The following is a 15,791-nucleotide window of genomic DNA, read 5'->3' as shown; positions in this document are numbered from 1 at the left end:
TCTTGGGTAAAAATGACATCTCTGCTTTTCTGAGCTACGGATGGGTACATGTCTGCACAAACATTATAAAGTTGCCATGCTGTTATAGTTATTATTGACAAACCTCTTCAAAGAGCAGTGTTTTCTGTCAGATGTGAAATGCAGCATGTTTACACAAACAGAAAATAAGAAGATGCTCCTCACCCTACTGTTCTAAGTTTACACTTTATGAAACTATCATTAGGTTGCTGTATTACTATAAAAGGCTGAAAACAAAATACTGCTTTCAGAAAATTATAGAAAACACACAGGGGTTTTTTTATATATATTCAGGTCTCATTTACCCTTATATTTGACACAAATGAAAAATAAAACAGCATTTTAAGCTCCTGGAAATGACAATATCATGTTATCTAGATAAGTAACACAAAGCTATTATTGAAATTCTGATAGCATTTACTTTACTGGTAAAGGAAAATTACCTGTAATGCATAGTTTAAATAATTACTTTTAAACAAAAGCTTCTTTTCTACATTGCTTATTTATCTTCTGAGACCAGCTCAGCAGGGATATGTATTTTATTAAAATTGCCTTCAGACTGCTAATGGCAGGGTGTGTGTTCACACAGGAAAAAGGATGGCCGTTTGACTCCCGTTCCTAATATTGGGAGTTGGTCCAGGCACTGAGGAGCCAGAACTCTGCTGTGCATTTGAGTAAGTTAGCAACACTCAGCTTGCTAATGATACTGGCGACAGCATTTCAGAATTATGGGTCAGACCAACTGGAAAGCTTATAATTGTGCTTACAGCAACAAAAGAAGGCTGTTCTGAAATCTCTTTTATTGATGTTTCACTTGACATCAAGTCTCCTGACTGGAAATTATTTTGTAAGCTCACGCCCAATATTTCCCCGTTCTCTTTTCTCTCGTGCTCAACCTGGGATGTTCCATGTGCCGCATCAGGAAATGGTATAACAACTGTGAGCTACTCTGTGGTGAGTTTATGTGGCAGATAACCAACACAAATCATCCAGGTAACTTTCTGGTAGATCTTGTTTCCTCTCAGAGGAAGCCACAGTCAAAATTTGCTTTGATCCACGAAGCATAGGCACTGAAACCTGAAGTCCTGCTTCCGGAGAAACCACAGAGCGAACATACACCCGCACTCATGGCTGCAGCTACAAGCTCTGGGCATGACAGGTTTCATCTGCCCCACGGGAACAGGGGAGTCCAGTTCGGTTTGGTCATTTCTTTCCATCACCACCAAGTGTGCACATCTGCATTCCCACATCCTTGCACTGAGGAAGTCAATTTGCTTGATTTAAATCATTCCATATTTATATGCAATTACTTATTCACACCGTTAAATTATTGTGTTTGACATCTTTTTCTTTAAAGTGATTAAAACTCTAGAAATCAAAACCTACAATTTTTCACATGAGCAAATACTACAAGTGCTATTTACACTTCAGAACTGAATTTGGTAAATTAAGTTGTCTCTTTCCTTCATTGAACAGGTATCTGACTGGAAGCAGAAAAAATGAGACAAAAACTTCCTGGAGTTCTGTAAATGATGACAATATTGGCCAAAGAGAGAAAGCAGGATTTGTCCACTGCGTTGATGCAGTATATTTTGGTGAAGCTTAGCAGCTCCATGGAGCTGACATTTGCTGCAATTTTAACTAACTTGTAAATTAGTTAAGGAAAACCACAAAAAGTGTTCACTAGCTGATTTTCACAGGTTCTGAGGTGCCCACGCATCACGTCAGCTTCAGAAGGAGACTTACTCATCACCTCTGAAAAACAACCCAGGTGCACTTTGTTTCCAGGTAAGATGGACCAAAACCTCCCAGCAGAAAGCAACATTACTAAAACACACACAGAAGGCTGGAAAGCCAGATAAAGCTCTTGACTCTTTTTTTTTTTTTTTCCCCCAAATAAAGAACATTTCCCCTTTCAGAAAATGAAAATCTTAACACCCACACATAAGCCTCAAAGCCAAAGAAAGGCAAATCTTTTCAGAAACCCTGTCCCTCAGCTGCCCTCCGCCCCTAACCAGATACACCAAGGCTGGTGAGATCCTGCGGACAAGGACTGGAAACAGCAGCAGGACTTCCCACAGAGAAGCATGAATGAGCTTTTAACTACTAATTCACTTATTCCCAGTATCTGGTTTTCAGAAAGAAAATCATGCACCTATCGCTACGTGTACCCATGTGCAGGCCACACATAAAAAATAAAAAACCTTGTTCACAGGAGAAAGCCAGAGGAATCACTTGCCTTCAAGGGCAAGTTAGCAATGCTTTTTAATTGGGGGAACTTTTTGTTTTAAAAAAAGTGTTCCTAAAGAGCAAGCAAAATCATTAGCAGAAAAATTACCAGGAGCACTCTGACCTAAAGAGGTAAAAAGATTCCAGCCACGCACATACGAAATTTGCTCATTTGTAAGAGGAAATCAAAACCAAGCATATAAGCCAGCGGAATACCGTTTCAGATCCCAAGCAGATTGATCCAAGGCATTTTTAGGTTTGCGACATTTCTCCAAGACCCTAGGGCTACCTTCTCACTCCCAATGTCCTCAGCAGACCCAGCAACACTGCTTTTAAAGTCACATCGTTTTCATTGCTCATCATATATAGGCAAGAGATTGCAACCCATCCCACCTAATGAGATAACCAAATCCATCAAGATTGCATTAAAACATCTGGTCTAGGTTGCATTGAAACTTCTTTTTTGTTGTTTAAAAAAAAAAAAAGAAAGACACAAAGCAATAGTTTCTGTTTGTCAAAATGGGACATGTGAAAGGAAACTTCACACGTTTTTTGGTGCACTCAGCTTCTTATCATTTCCCATTTGATCTCATTTTAATGGATGTTCCACACTGGTGGGTGTAAAATAACGAGTCAAGAAAGAACCTTATCCTAAGTCTCTTCAGTGCTATAAAATCATACTAACTCCTTCTTAGGCAACAGTTCTTGCAGTTGAAACCCATAAAGACATAACAGTAAGCACCCTTGCATATGAACACTCCAATAAAAATCATGATATGATTTGGACTTACTTATTTGATGTAAATAGGATACTCTTTAGACCTGGTAGGTCTAATGATCAACCACAGAGAGGTATCCACTAACAAGCCATTCCTGCAGACAAAAAACTAGCACAAAACAAAACTAAAGCCATCCATGCAAACAGAAGATTCAGATCTCAAAGTTCAAGATGACACAGAAAACAAATGATGTGCAAGAACAGGGGCTTCCTCCCTCTCACAGCCACATTCAAAAATGCATGCAAATATTCTAAGCTTGCAGATTACCAATTTAGCAGTTGGTTTCATTTTGAGACCTTTCTGGAGGGGAAGTAATACATTAAATAGCAGTTCCTCCCAACCCACTTCCCATTGTCACACAAACAGACTCAGATTCTCAAGTTGACCAAAACCATATCTGCAACAGAAAGTGGCATCATAATGCGAATTTGCCTGAGAACATTTATATTATTTACCAAACCAAAAAAAGAAGAAAATCTGAGGCAAGCATACAATCTCAGACAAACTCCTTTTCATTGTTTCATAGAGCTACACTCTCCAGCCTACAATGGGTTTCCAAATTGCAGGCTGCACATTTAATGTGCTTTACCACTTCTGCATGGAGGACCGATAACCACTTCTTTCTCATTAAAATCATATAGAGGGAAAAGTCATTAAAAAATTATACTTTACTTGGAAAAAGGTTGAATAATTTGTTTTTAATGACTTCAAGACAACCTATGCAGAAAAGATACCAACATCCCCCCTCTTTCAATCCCTGGCTGCTTTTCACTTGCAACAGTAAGAAAAGTTCTGCCACATGGCTCAAACCTTTTTATAGACTAATCTTTCTACTGTCATTTTTTTAAATCTTAAATTAAACAGCAGAGATAAACAAGGGTATATATGTCATACATATATTTGTATATACATGAACATGTTGTATTTGACAGTTGCCTTTTCCACCTTTTCCATATCACTTGTTACCACTTTAGCTGAAAAAAATCTTTGTAGCAGTATCCATGTCTTTCTATTCTTACTTGCACTTGTATTCCAAATTTGATCAGTCTATAGTAACATAATGTTTATATGCAAAGTAACTATAAAAAGAAATCACTCGCTATTCCTATTGTGTAGAAGGGCACATCTATGAAAATCAAAAGGAGCACATCAAAAGATAATTTATAAATTTGAGAGTTTAATGTACCCTGACAAAAGGCAGTGGAAACTGAGGCTGAGCCTGAAGAATTATCTGAAGTCTGCCACGCTAACTATCAGTTCATAGCAGACAACTAAACTGTTATTAAAAAGCACAGAAACTGAGCTTTAATATCAAACATATGACCCAGCACATATAGGGAGACAGCCTGATGCATTCCATCGGTTTGGTTAGAGATGATGTAACTCTGCAGCAAAAAACAGATGCCATTGTATGGTTTTGAAAATTTCAAGAAACCAAGAAAGCACTTGCAAATTAAAAAAAACCAACAACAACAAGACAAAACAACAATTACACCACCATCCAAATCCACAAGATACATTTTTTCAAACCACATCCCTAATCGTCTTCATGTGCATTTTGCTAGGGGTCTGTTAGTAACATACACAGTGAAAACACAAATACTTAATTCTCAGACCAAAAGTTTTCCAACTAAGAATCTATTTTTACGGTGTTGCCATTCAGTTTGTATTGACAAGTTTCCTCATAAGTGCTAGGGACCAAATTATTTCAGACTAGAAAATTATTTATTCTCTTATCAGCCACGAACTTCTTTTGACCTCTGAGTTTGAACCAAGCTTGCTCAATGTGCCTGCAAGCTCTCAGTCACAGGAGTTATGTATTTCTCACGTTACACGGTGCTAGAAGCCCCCTTCAAAAAGCAGCACAACTCCTCTATGCTGAGGGCTACGTGGATGAGTAAAGGAGGCGCTTGTTACCCCACAAAGCTTATTATTCCTACGCCAGACAGAAATGACACGTGGACCCAGCAGGGAATTTCAAACAGTGCAATACTCATTTTGGTATTATTTACATCTTCTGGACCTCCAAATATTAAGAATTAAAATGTATTCTCACAAATTTGTGGGGTGGGAATCAAGGATTCTTGCTGGAGTGTGCTATGAAGAAAAGGCAGAGAAGCAGAAATACATCAGTTACGCCCAATTTGAGTAACTCTGTCTTTTAGGGCAGAGTCACTAAAGTCTCACTCAGGCACATCTTATTTATCAATAGCTTTGCCTCAGTAAGAACCCAGGAAAGACAGCAGGACAATTTATATAATTGATTGGATCAGTGGCTACACCTGTTATTAAGATTACTTGACACAAGCGATTAAACAACTACCTGCAGTTGTTCATACCCTGCCAATATTTTGCCATTTCAGCTGATTTATCTATGATGCATGACTGCCTCAGGCTGAGTGTTTTGGAAATGGTACAACTTTTTCCAAGAACAAGGTTAAGGAATATTATGCTTAAAAATCTTCGAGCTCTTCCTCTGAAAAAAAAAAACAACAAACCTCCAGCTCTTCAAGTTTAGAGGAAGGTTTGAAATCTGGCAGTCTGGCTGTGGCTTTTGTCCCCAAGAAAAGCCTTTTGTCCCGAGACGTACCTCAAGTGAGCCCGTAGGTAACTGCAGTTTGCAAAGACAGTTCCTAACGAGGAGTGTGTGGCTTTCCAAAGTTGTTATTGTGCTCCCAGCACGGTTTTCATATGAAAGCAAGTGTTGCTTCTTGATTATAGTGTATTTCACCCCCATCGCAACTAAAAGCCCCGTAGAACAGGAAATGAGACTGAAGTAACTAAATGAGTCTTCAAAGAGGAGAATGCAGTGAAGTTACAGATATCACACAAGTACCTCAGTAAAACATCTCGTGAAATAATGCAAACAACAGCCCAGTTGCCCACACAACAACTTTGTCCATGTGGCTCACATGCGCTGCCACCTATTATAATATTTTATTATTATTTATTTCCCAGCCTTCATGGCATTTCTCCTCAAGTCACCCTCCTGCAGCAGGGAATCAGTTCTGCCCCCATCGCAGGTGAGGAACCGGGGAAGGGAAACATGTACCCGCGGTTAGATGGAAATGCTGTAAAAGGAACGGGGAACTCAACCCGACTGTGTAGGTCCTGATCCCCCAGAGCCGAGCCAACCCGCTGCTAATTCACATCAGCACTTTGAGAAACACCTCACCAGCAAGTAAGAAAACACACCTCTTACCTGCCAAGTCTCCCAGTTTAAATTCTCAACTCCTTTTCTTTTTATTTTCTTCTTTTTCCAACACTGAAGGCAGGGAAGGGAAAGAAAAGAAGAAAAAAAAAAATACATCAAAGGAAGAGCCGCAATTACCCCTTCAAAACCTTTTTCATATTCACTACAATGTTTTATTTCTGAGCAAAAATCTTAGGGAAATAAGCGAGGTTTCTCCACTTTTCACAAAATTCAGGTCAGGCCCTTAGAAAAGCTCTCCCTAAAATATGAGATGCTGAACCTGAGCGCAAGACCTGCGGCATGAGGAGGAGTGGGGGATCTCTTTGAAGGAAAACTAAAATGAGGTAAGCAACAGGTATTAAGGAAAAGATGAGGACTAGGATCCCAGTAAAGTGAGGTGCTTATTCACAGAACTGTAGGAATATATGTAACTTTAATCAGAAGTTTGTGCTGAGACGGACAGAAACTCACACAGGAACCCTCAGGGTCTGCGGAGGGGAAAAAAAATGAGAGAGAGGAGCAAGTGTGAAACCGAGCCACAGTCAGCTGAAATAGATAGAAAGACTGACAGCAATTTCAGTGGACTTTGGATCATACTCAAAGCAGCAGAAATTAAAAAAAAAAATGCAGCAGGAACAGGGAGCATAAATGAGAGAGCAGATTAATAATTCCAAGAAATATTATTAGCACAATTTAAGAGTAGCTAGGGAATTGCAAGAGAAGGGTTAGATTCTGCTCTTCAGGCTCATAAATCCTGGCTTGCTCCATCAAAATCAATGGAATAGTTTTAGATTTACATGAGTGTAACTAAGAACAAAATCAAATTAAAGAGTACAGAGTAACTGGAGAAAAACCAAGCATTATTGAGTGTTCCAACACTGGGAGGCACTCAGATACTATAGTGCTGAAGGCCACGTTAGTAGATTGATTAAATGATTGATCCATCAGTAGGAGATTTGTTCAATATGGGCAGAAAACAGAGAGCTCAAGTCAAGACTACTAATCAGCTATTATTTATATTTTCTTTATGCTACAAACATACAAAGGAGATGCCTAATAAAGTTTGCAGTAATAATAATTCTCAATTATTTTCCACTTGAGATTAGTTCTGACATTTTTCTTCTGCATTTTAAGGGTGTTTTGTAAAAGTATTTTGAAAAAACTTTTCACAAGAAAAGCCCAGGCCCTTCAGGTTCTCATTTAGATCATCTCTCCTTCTTTGAGTCTTACAGACTGACACCAAACACTACAAAGCCTAAACCAAGAGCCATTTATACTAGGACACACACACTGTTTTCCTTGGATGAACAGCTGAGACTTTTCTCAACACTTCACTGCTAGGCTCTGTTTCAACAGTTTTATGCTCCCACAAACAGACCAGTTTCTTTCAAACACCTACTTTCACTAATGCATTGCCATTCCGTATGGCATGTACACACTGCCTCTGTTCTAAAAACACAAACCTTAAAAAAAAAAAATCAAAGCTCTTACTTGAGCTAATCTTTCTTACCTCTTATTTACTTCTTACTTCCTTCTAAAATCACTGCAATTATCACACTGTACCTAAGTCCTTACCACTGGGATTTCAAATTACTCAAACATAATCTAGTTTTATTACAAATAAAAAAATATTCCCCCTAGTCTCCCTTTCATTTCTATTTCATTTCTATCCACTCATTTCTAATGATACCTGCAACAAAGCTAGTCACATTTTGTGACATCTCCGTCACCCACATATGCACACATTTTTTTACTTTTTAGTATCTGGCCTACAGGCACAGAGAAGGCTACTACTAATAACCCAAGGAAATCTATTTAAGCTCAAATTAGTAGAGATTTATGTTTAAATAAGTGAAACAGGAGTTTCTATCTAGTTTCTGCTCCCACAAGTAGAACTGGATTAATAATTGCAAGTTCAGTTCCTGTATTCCAACTAGTAATCAGACCATTTTAAAAAAAACCACTTATTTTTGTTTGGGGTGGTTTTGGTTGGCTGTTGGTTGGGGGTGAGGGGGTGGGTATTTTTGTTTGGTTTGGTTGTTGTGGGGTTTTTTTCCCTTTAAGTAAGTTTATAAAAGATAAAATAATTTTACAAAGGCCCATTAAGGGAGAATACTGAGTTCTCTTCAGAGATGTTGATGTGCTTGGCTGGATTATTTTCTTGTAGGATCTATCCACACTTTTCAAAGCATAAGGCAACAAGAACAAGAGGGAACAGTTCCTACAGTGCTGTGAGGCAGTAAGCAGAGAGCTAAATCCCCCCATATGAAAGGTGCATTTGTGTTTCATATATGTGCATTTATAGCAGCACTACAAACACAGCCCAACACACAAAACATTAACTTAGCATTCTTCTGTTGGTTTGTGTATCACTGATGACTGCAAAGACACAGATCTTATTCCAAGGTCTAATGATCACAAGCACCATTATTACTATCGTTATATGTCAACCTGTTCTTAAACACAGTTTCAGAAAGAAACAACATTTCATAGCATTTCCCTGGAGCTACAATGTGTTCCGATTCCCAGTGGTCGGATGCAGCAGGATCAGAAAGGTGTGATCCAAAACGCTGTGGGAGAGAACTTCAGAAGGTTCCACCAGGGTATTTATTTGAGCATGTTTGCTCACCTTTCCTTAGACATTAGGCTTTTAACTATGTTAAATCTATTACAGGTTAGTAAATAGGCCACCAGTACACATACTTCTGACCAAAAATTAGAGCTCCATGTCTTGGGCATAACAGCATTTCTACTTGAGAATTATCATCTGCTGCATAGAGGAAATGGAGCAGAAAACTTGCCTGTAAGTTACCATTTCCCTTTCTTTCCTCTCCCAAAAATAAAAAAATTAAGACATTGTGAAAGGCTTACAGTAAGACCCATGCAAAACTTTCACCACAAAATGTAAAAATCCCTCATGCTTCATTACAAATCTGAAAAACAAGACAGTATCAGCAGACAACTTTCACACAGCGATTAAGACTGTTAATATGGAAACTAAAGAAAAGCTCTGAGACTGAGAAAGAACTATGATTTTAAGAAAAAATTATTTGAATCAGCATGTTTTCACATGCTGTGTCCAAGAGTCAGGGAAAATTAAAATTTTCAGAAACTGAAAACCATCTCAATGAGCAAGAACTCTTGCAAACCAGTAAAAAAAAGTAATTTACATACCCTCTCAGACAGTCCCAAATTTCTGTTTAATAGCACTATATCTTTATGTGCAAACAACTTGTCTCAATAGCTGGAAAAACTTCATTGTTCAAAATGATTTCAAGGTGGTTCTGGAAATCCTTCCAAAATTAGGCTCTAATTTATTATACGTTTGAAAAGAGACAACACCAAGTGCACCGCCTATATTAACCATCCACAAAAATAGCATCTGGGTTTCTGGTTCTGTTTTTGTGGTCAGCAAGAGTTTACTCTGAAGTAGTCCAAATCACTTCAGTGATTCCACTGCCAAACAACCCTGGGATACACGTTTTTCTGTTTTTCGGGTCCTAGGTAGCAACCTCTCAAAGGCCGGGACTGTCTTCATGCAACTTGTCCCCGAAGTTCCTGCTGCAGTGGGATTTCCAGTTCCCACCTGTGGTTTCATGGTACTGCTATCTGAAATGATACAGTAGAACACTTGAGCACCTCTCAAGCTTTCTTCTTTTTCTTCAGCATTGACAATATGCATTTGAGGAACAAAAGTACAAAGCTGGACACTTGGAATCAGAGAATCATTTAGGTTGGAAAAGACCATTAAGGCCAACTGTTGGACTCACTCATCTAACACTACCAAGCCCACCACTAAACCATGTCCCTAAGCATCAAATCTACGTGTCTTTTAAACACGTCCAGGGATGGTGACTCACGCACTCCCTGGGCACCCTGTCCCAATGCCTGACAGCCCTATTGGTGAAGAAATTTCAACTTGAACCAACGAAAGACTGGAAGAGTAGCTCAAAAGGAATAAACTGCTCTGTTCACACTTTTGTGAAGTGTAAACACTGATAACCCAAGAATGACAATAACAAGGTTGAAGTTTAAAATATTTTGAACTTCATATGGAAAAAAAAAATAAAATAAAAGAGAAAAGAACAGGTTGTACAAAGCACTATATGATTTCCCACTCTTCTGTTGTAGGCATGTGACATTTGAAAGTAAATGTGTTTAGCCTCCTCCCGTCTAACATGAACCAGCCTCACAGAGCCTAACACAGTAGAACCACCACCCACTTGAGCGACGTGCATGAGCGGAGCTGATTTTGCAGGCAACCTCACAATGGCATTTACACCCTTCTCTACACTCTTCTGCTCTCTCTACAATACTTGTACAGAAAATTTCTTAAATCAGATATGGCAGAACCAGTAATAATCCATTTGCACTCTGAGTGAGCTTGGCTCAAACCAAATGAATTCAAACAAGAGCAGAAGCAAGCCACAGACTGCCAGATTTTTAATATCCTCATATTTTCTAGTAACGGTTTAATTGTAATTAATGTTTACTTTGTTGTGTATTCTATAGTTGAGTCTTTAAAATCCTCTGGGATCCTTTTGGGATATACAGCACTATATAAATATAAGTTGTTATTATCAAATAACAATCATCAGCCATTTAAATTATACAATAGCTACCTGATTATACTTAACTAAGTCAAAGTTCTAATACAAAATGATTACATATAATCCAAATTAAAGATATTTTTCCCTTGTTCAAAGAACTCAAAAGTTCTTTGCATTGAGTATGCAAGTGCCCTGCAACACCTGAAGCCTGATTCTGCAGTACTGAAATCAGTTAGGATCTTTGCTTTTGCTTTCATCGGAAAGGTGATGCTTGGTAAACTGTTAAATATCTTAACAATTCTGCCCTTCTGAAGCAGTAAAATTAAGCTTTATTTTGTTTCCCAAAATGATACAGTATTCATCCTTACCTCTAGTATTGATTCTGAAGCATCTATAACAGACATTTTGGCTGTATCACCAGTTTTATGTACGCTGTATGCCTGAGAAATTATTTCAACATAGCATAGAGATCCCCAGGCTCACACTAAACCAGTTAACCTGGTGTTGGTGCTGCCAATTAGCACAGTGTGGAACACGAAGAAGGCAACTGACCTTTCCTCTCCATGGTCAGACCTTCCAACCTCCTCCTCTTCGATGATACATCCACAGGGACACTGCCTCCAAAATATTTACCCTTAGTCTTAAACATGAAATAGGCTGTGAGATAGCAACCGTGAGAGATATCTTCAGATGCAGTACATTCTGGAAGTGCTGTTGTCAGGCATACTTCAAAACCCCCAAATCACACCATGAGTGATAAGGCACAGTGACATTTTATACATGAACTGTTGTAGAAGATTATTTACTTGGCTTTGAACTGTTAGAAATCACATCTTCAAGCTTTGAAACCACTGGGAAAAAACCTAATTCATCTGAAAGTTTAACATATGAAAAACATGACTCCAGGACTTAAGGTTAAAGAAAACCTTGCTTTTGCTCTCTCTTAATAAATAACACAAGACTGGGGGGTGGGGGGTGGGTGGATATACATCTTTTCTGGCTGACCTCTGCCAAGTCATTTCCCTTGCTTCAGGTTTCTCATCTGTGGAAGGCAGGTAATGGTATTAACCTCATTACTGATGAATGGCGTTGTAGATGGGTCTACATTATATTTCAATGCTAATAGATCATCCTGTGGACCTTTTGGTATCAATATAAAATGAAAGTAAAAAAATCATTCCAGAGTCAGTGACCTATTGGTAAGTGATGAGCAACCCAACTTAAATTCAGCTGTAGGGGTTAAGAATACAGCGCAGGATCCCTCCCGCAGAGATGGACAGACAGCCCTACAGGTCGAAAAGGCCTAATGGTGGCTCAAGCATTTTTGCTGAAAAGCATCTTTCTGTGCTGACTACAAAGGCAGGCTCAGATGACAATGTTCAAAATCTAGTGACCTCAGAAAAGTGACTAATGTTTGGCTAACGTTAGTGTGGATGAACCTGGAGCCATAATTTTCATCAGTTCTGGATTCCTCTATTCCTCTTTTTTTTATTATTATTATTATTTGGGGGTGGGGGAGAGCATGTGAAGTCTAAGGTTTGATCTGAAATTCCCTTCTTTTCTTGTCTCCTGCCCAAAATGTTTTGGTTTGGTTTTTTTTTAATTGAGAAATTACAGTTGGTTGATTTTTATGTGAAAAATCTACTGAAAACATTACCTTCAGGAAATAACTTCAACAATTTCTCCCAGCAGAAGTAGAAATATTTTCTTTAAAAACTGATATTTCAAAACAAAAATGTTCAATTTTAATGTAAAAAAAAAAAAAAAGTTCATTTTCATTTTAAATGAAAATACATGAAGTGAGAAAAGACTGCAAACCTTTGAGAACTGAACATTAATTCTCTAAGATGTGGGCTACAATCACAGTAGCTGAAGACCCCTCTCTCCAGCAATGCAAATAACAACAGTGATACTATGCCACAGACCTTTTGCATGAACTCCATGACTTAAGTGGCACTCAGCCAACTTCCACCAGCTGAGAATCTGTGACAGAAGCCCCAGCTGAAATCAGGGCTCCCTTGTAGGAGCCTCTCTATACACACAAAAGCAAGAGACAACCCCCACAAATCAGCTTGTAATTTAAAAGGACAGCATAACCAAAAGACGAGAAGTAGAGATTATTATTAAGGTGACCGCAAGAAATCCAGGGAAAATGCAGGCATGGATGTAATGAGTTCTGAGCTCCCAACGCTAGTTGGGAACATTAGTTCCTTTCTTAAAGCCATTTCTTGCAGCCAGGACAGACGTAAAAATTTAACAAATTAATAATAATCAAGCGTTTAAGTACAGTAGTCAGATATTAAAACTCCACATATATCAGCTTACTTTGATTTAAAGTGTTACCCACTGGTCCTTCCTGCTTGCTGAAGCACGCCATTGGTAGGGTTCTCCAGCTGCAGGCAGCAGTGGGTGATCGTGCACAAATGCAGGCACAGCTTTTCCCTGAAGCACAAGTCCTCCATCAGCACCACCTTTGGTTAGACACATCTCTCTATAACATGCCACGAGAAGAGCAGGAGGTGCTATCCATCAGTGGAGCCACAATACGCCCTGATACACCAGTTAGTTACCAGGAGCTAGAAGGCTAAGTCAGGGGTGATATCTTGAAGCAAGAAAAGGCTCTGAGAGGCGTGGGGAGGAAAGAAGAGAAGGGCGGGGGTGGTATGAGATCCATATAGTTGTTCTACTGGAAGGACACGGCATGTCATAATGAATTATCATTAATTTGCACCAGCAGTACAGTTAGATTGAGACCAGCAAGCGACGATGACAAACAGCACTTGCAAGATCACATAATGAGGGGGCAAGGCTGTTTCACTGGAGCCGCTACACTCAATTAGTGGACAAGGCTTTTAATGCTGCTATGCACAACCAAAGCAATTTTGATTACTTAGAACTAAGTCTCCCTTTAGAATGAGTCGGAAGCTGAAATAGTTTTGTGCGTTTTTTTTCCTTTTAATATAATTTATCTACAGAGTATTTGAATGGTAATAAGCTATCTGAAAGCTAGACACATTAGCCTCTGTTTGTGCCTAAGTAATGCCAAAATAAACTTTCTAAAGTAAGTTCAAATAGTATCTATTCCAGCAAATAAAACCAATAAAAAAGACAGCAAGCAATCATTACTATGCCAAAAAGGAGGGCCAAATTTGGCTCTTATTTGTGATGACGTAACTCTGAAACTTTGGAAGAACAGTAAGAGTTTCCTGACAGTGTACTCGGATTTACAGTAGCAGCATGCTTAGCACACATCTTCTTGCCCTTCTCCTGAGTAGTACATAAAATTTTCTTTGTTCATTTGTTTAATGCAGGTTTTGGACAGCTGATGTTTAGGAAGTATCATTTACACAGAATCACAGAATGTTAGGGATTGGAAGGGACCTCAAAAGATCATCTAGTCCAATCCCCCTGCCGGAGCAGGAACACCTAGATGAGGTTACACAGGAATGTGTCCACGCGGGTTTTGAATGTCTCCAGAGTAGGAGACTCCACAATCTCCCTGGGCAGCCTGTTCCAGTGCTCTGTCACCCTCACAGTGAAGAAGTTTCTTCTCATATTTAAGTGGAACCTCCTGTGTTCCAGTTTGTACCCATTACCCCTTGTCCTATCATTGGTTGTCACCAAGAACAGCCTGGCTCCATCCTCAAGATCCCAAGAAACTCAAAAAATTTCTGAGCAAAGTCTGTTAATGGTCATTAAATTTTTCTGAGTTATTTCTACTCGCTTTGTCCAAACCTTAGTTTCCACTGCTGAAAGTGGAGTTGTACAAATAACTGTGGTTTAAAAATACTTTTGATGGGCAAAAGAAGGTGCTACCCACAGTTTAGAAGTAAATACTCCGAACAAGATGCTGCTGCCAAACTCTCCTTACCGTTGTGTCATAGGGATTAAAGTATTTGCCAAGATCAGGAGGATCTGAATTTAAATTAGACATGATTAGGAGCAAGGATCTGTGTATGCACCATATCCTAATACCTGCCCTAACCAGTGACACATCAGGATCTACTCATCAGTCACTCCAGTTGAAGCTCTGCATAAGCATTTATATTTTCCTTGGCATAGGGAGTGGATCCCAGTTACCAGTTTTTCGCAGGGATCAGCCCACTCACAAACCTATAGAATTATTCTGTTTGTCCCTCCATGAACATGTACGTGTGAGTGTATGTATATATAGACTAAAAATTGAATATGAGAAGAGGATAAAATTACATTCAAGACCTTTCTTCAATTTAGGAAGAAAAAGGATATGAACATCTCTTATGTGCCTCTGAGCAGTCCTCAACGCTACGCTCTGTAGTTACTGAGTCTCCTTGGAAATCCCAAGAAGTCAAAATGCTTTGTTTCATATGCATTGAAATGAATCATTTTGATGTTCAGAATTTTATTTTCATCTTTATTTTGGCTAAAATTACTTATCAGATTTGACCCAAATTTCTGAAGAACTTCAGCTGCTTAGAAACTGAATTTTTGGATGCATAAATTTGTTTCTGTGGAAAAAACCTCCACGCAAACATGCAACATTTCAGTACTTCATTGGGATTTCTTACAAGTGGGTGAAGTGGATTAGGGGAGTGGGTTACAGTTGAGAGAAAGAGATTCCTTATCAAGAGATTGTTTATCACTCGCACTCTTCTGTATATGATCTAGCACAAAGCTGGATTTTTCCACTGGCCTCTGAAGCACCAGGTACTGCCCAGTTTTTGTGGCAGGGTACCCAAACCAACAGAGCAAACATCTGATGCATTAAGGACACAAAGTGGATATAGGCTTTGCCTAAAGCACAGAACCAGAACATTTTAAACTGCTTAATTTTTCAGCTCCAGTACAGCTATGTATGTATAATTTATTTAAGATTTGACTCAGCAGGGTAGCTGCATGCAATCAGCATATTGTTTTTGTGAAGGTTCCCCCCTATTGCCCCTTAAACAGATTTTAACTGTCAGTATATTGGCCTTTTGAATTTTTGTTTTCATATACCATGAGCTATTTGAACATACATTATTATATACTAATCATCGCTTG

General features: G+C 38.8%; 1 protein-coding gene across 8 annotated transcripts in view; it reads right to left on the bottom strand.

Annotated features, from left to right (window-relative positions):
* SOX5 (SRY-box transcription factor 5) overlaps positions 1-15,791 on the bottom strand; it is a 657,930-nt gene that overhangs the window by 452,457 nt on the left and 189,682 nt on the right. For 7 of the 8 annotated variants that reach the window (XM_071815743.1, XM_071815738.1, XM_071815734.1 and 4 more), the window contains one exon: positions 6,229-6,291. The exons of the other annotated variant lie outside the window; for it this stretch is intronic. The gene's annotated coding sequence lies outside the window, so the exon portion shown is untranslated. The remainder of the gene's footprint in view (positions 1-6,228; positions 6,292-15,791) is intronic. 8 annotated transcript variants of the gene reach the window in all.

This window comes from Patagioenas fasciata, chromosome 1 (assembly GCF_037038585.1).
Source record: "Patagioenas fasciata isolate bPatFas1 chromosome 1, bPatFas1.hap1, whole genome shotgun sequence".
Lineage (NCBI taxonomy): Eukaryota > Metazoa > Chordata > Aves > Columbiformes > Columbidae > Patagioenas > Patagioenas fasciata.
The sequence above is the reverse complement of the archived record's forward strand: the minus strand, read 5'-3'. Positions and strand labels throughout refer to the sequence as shown.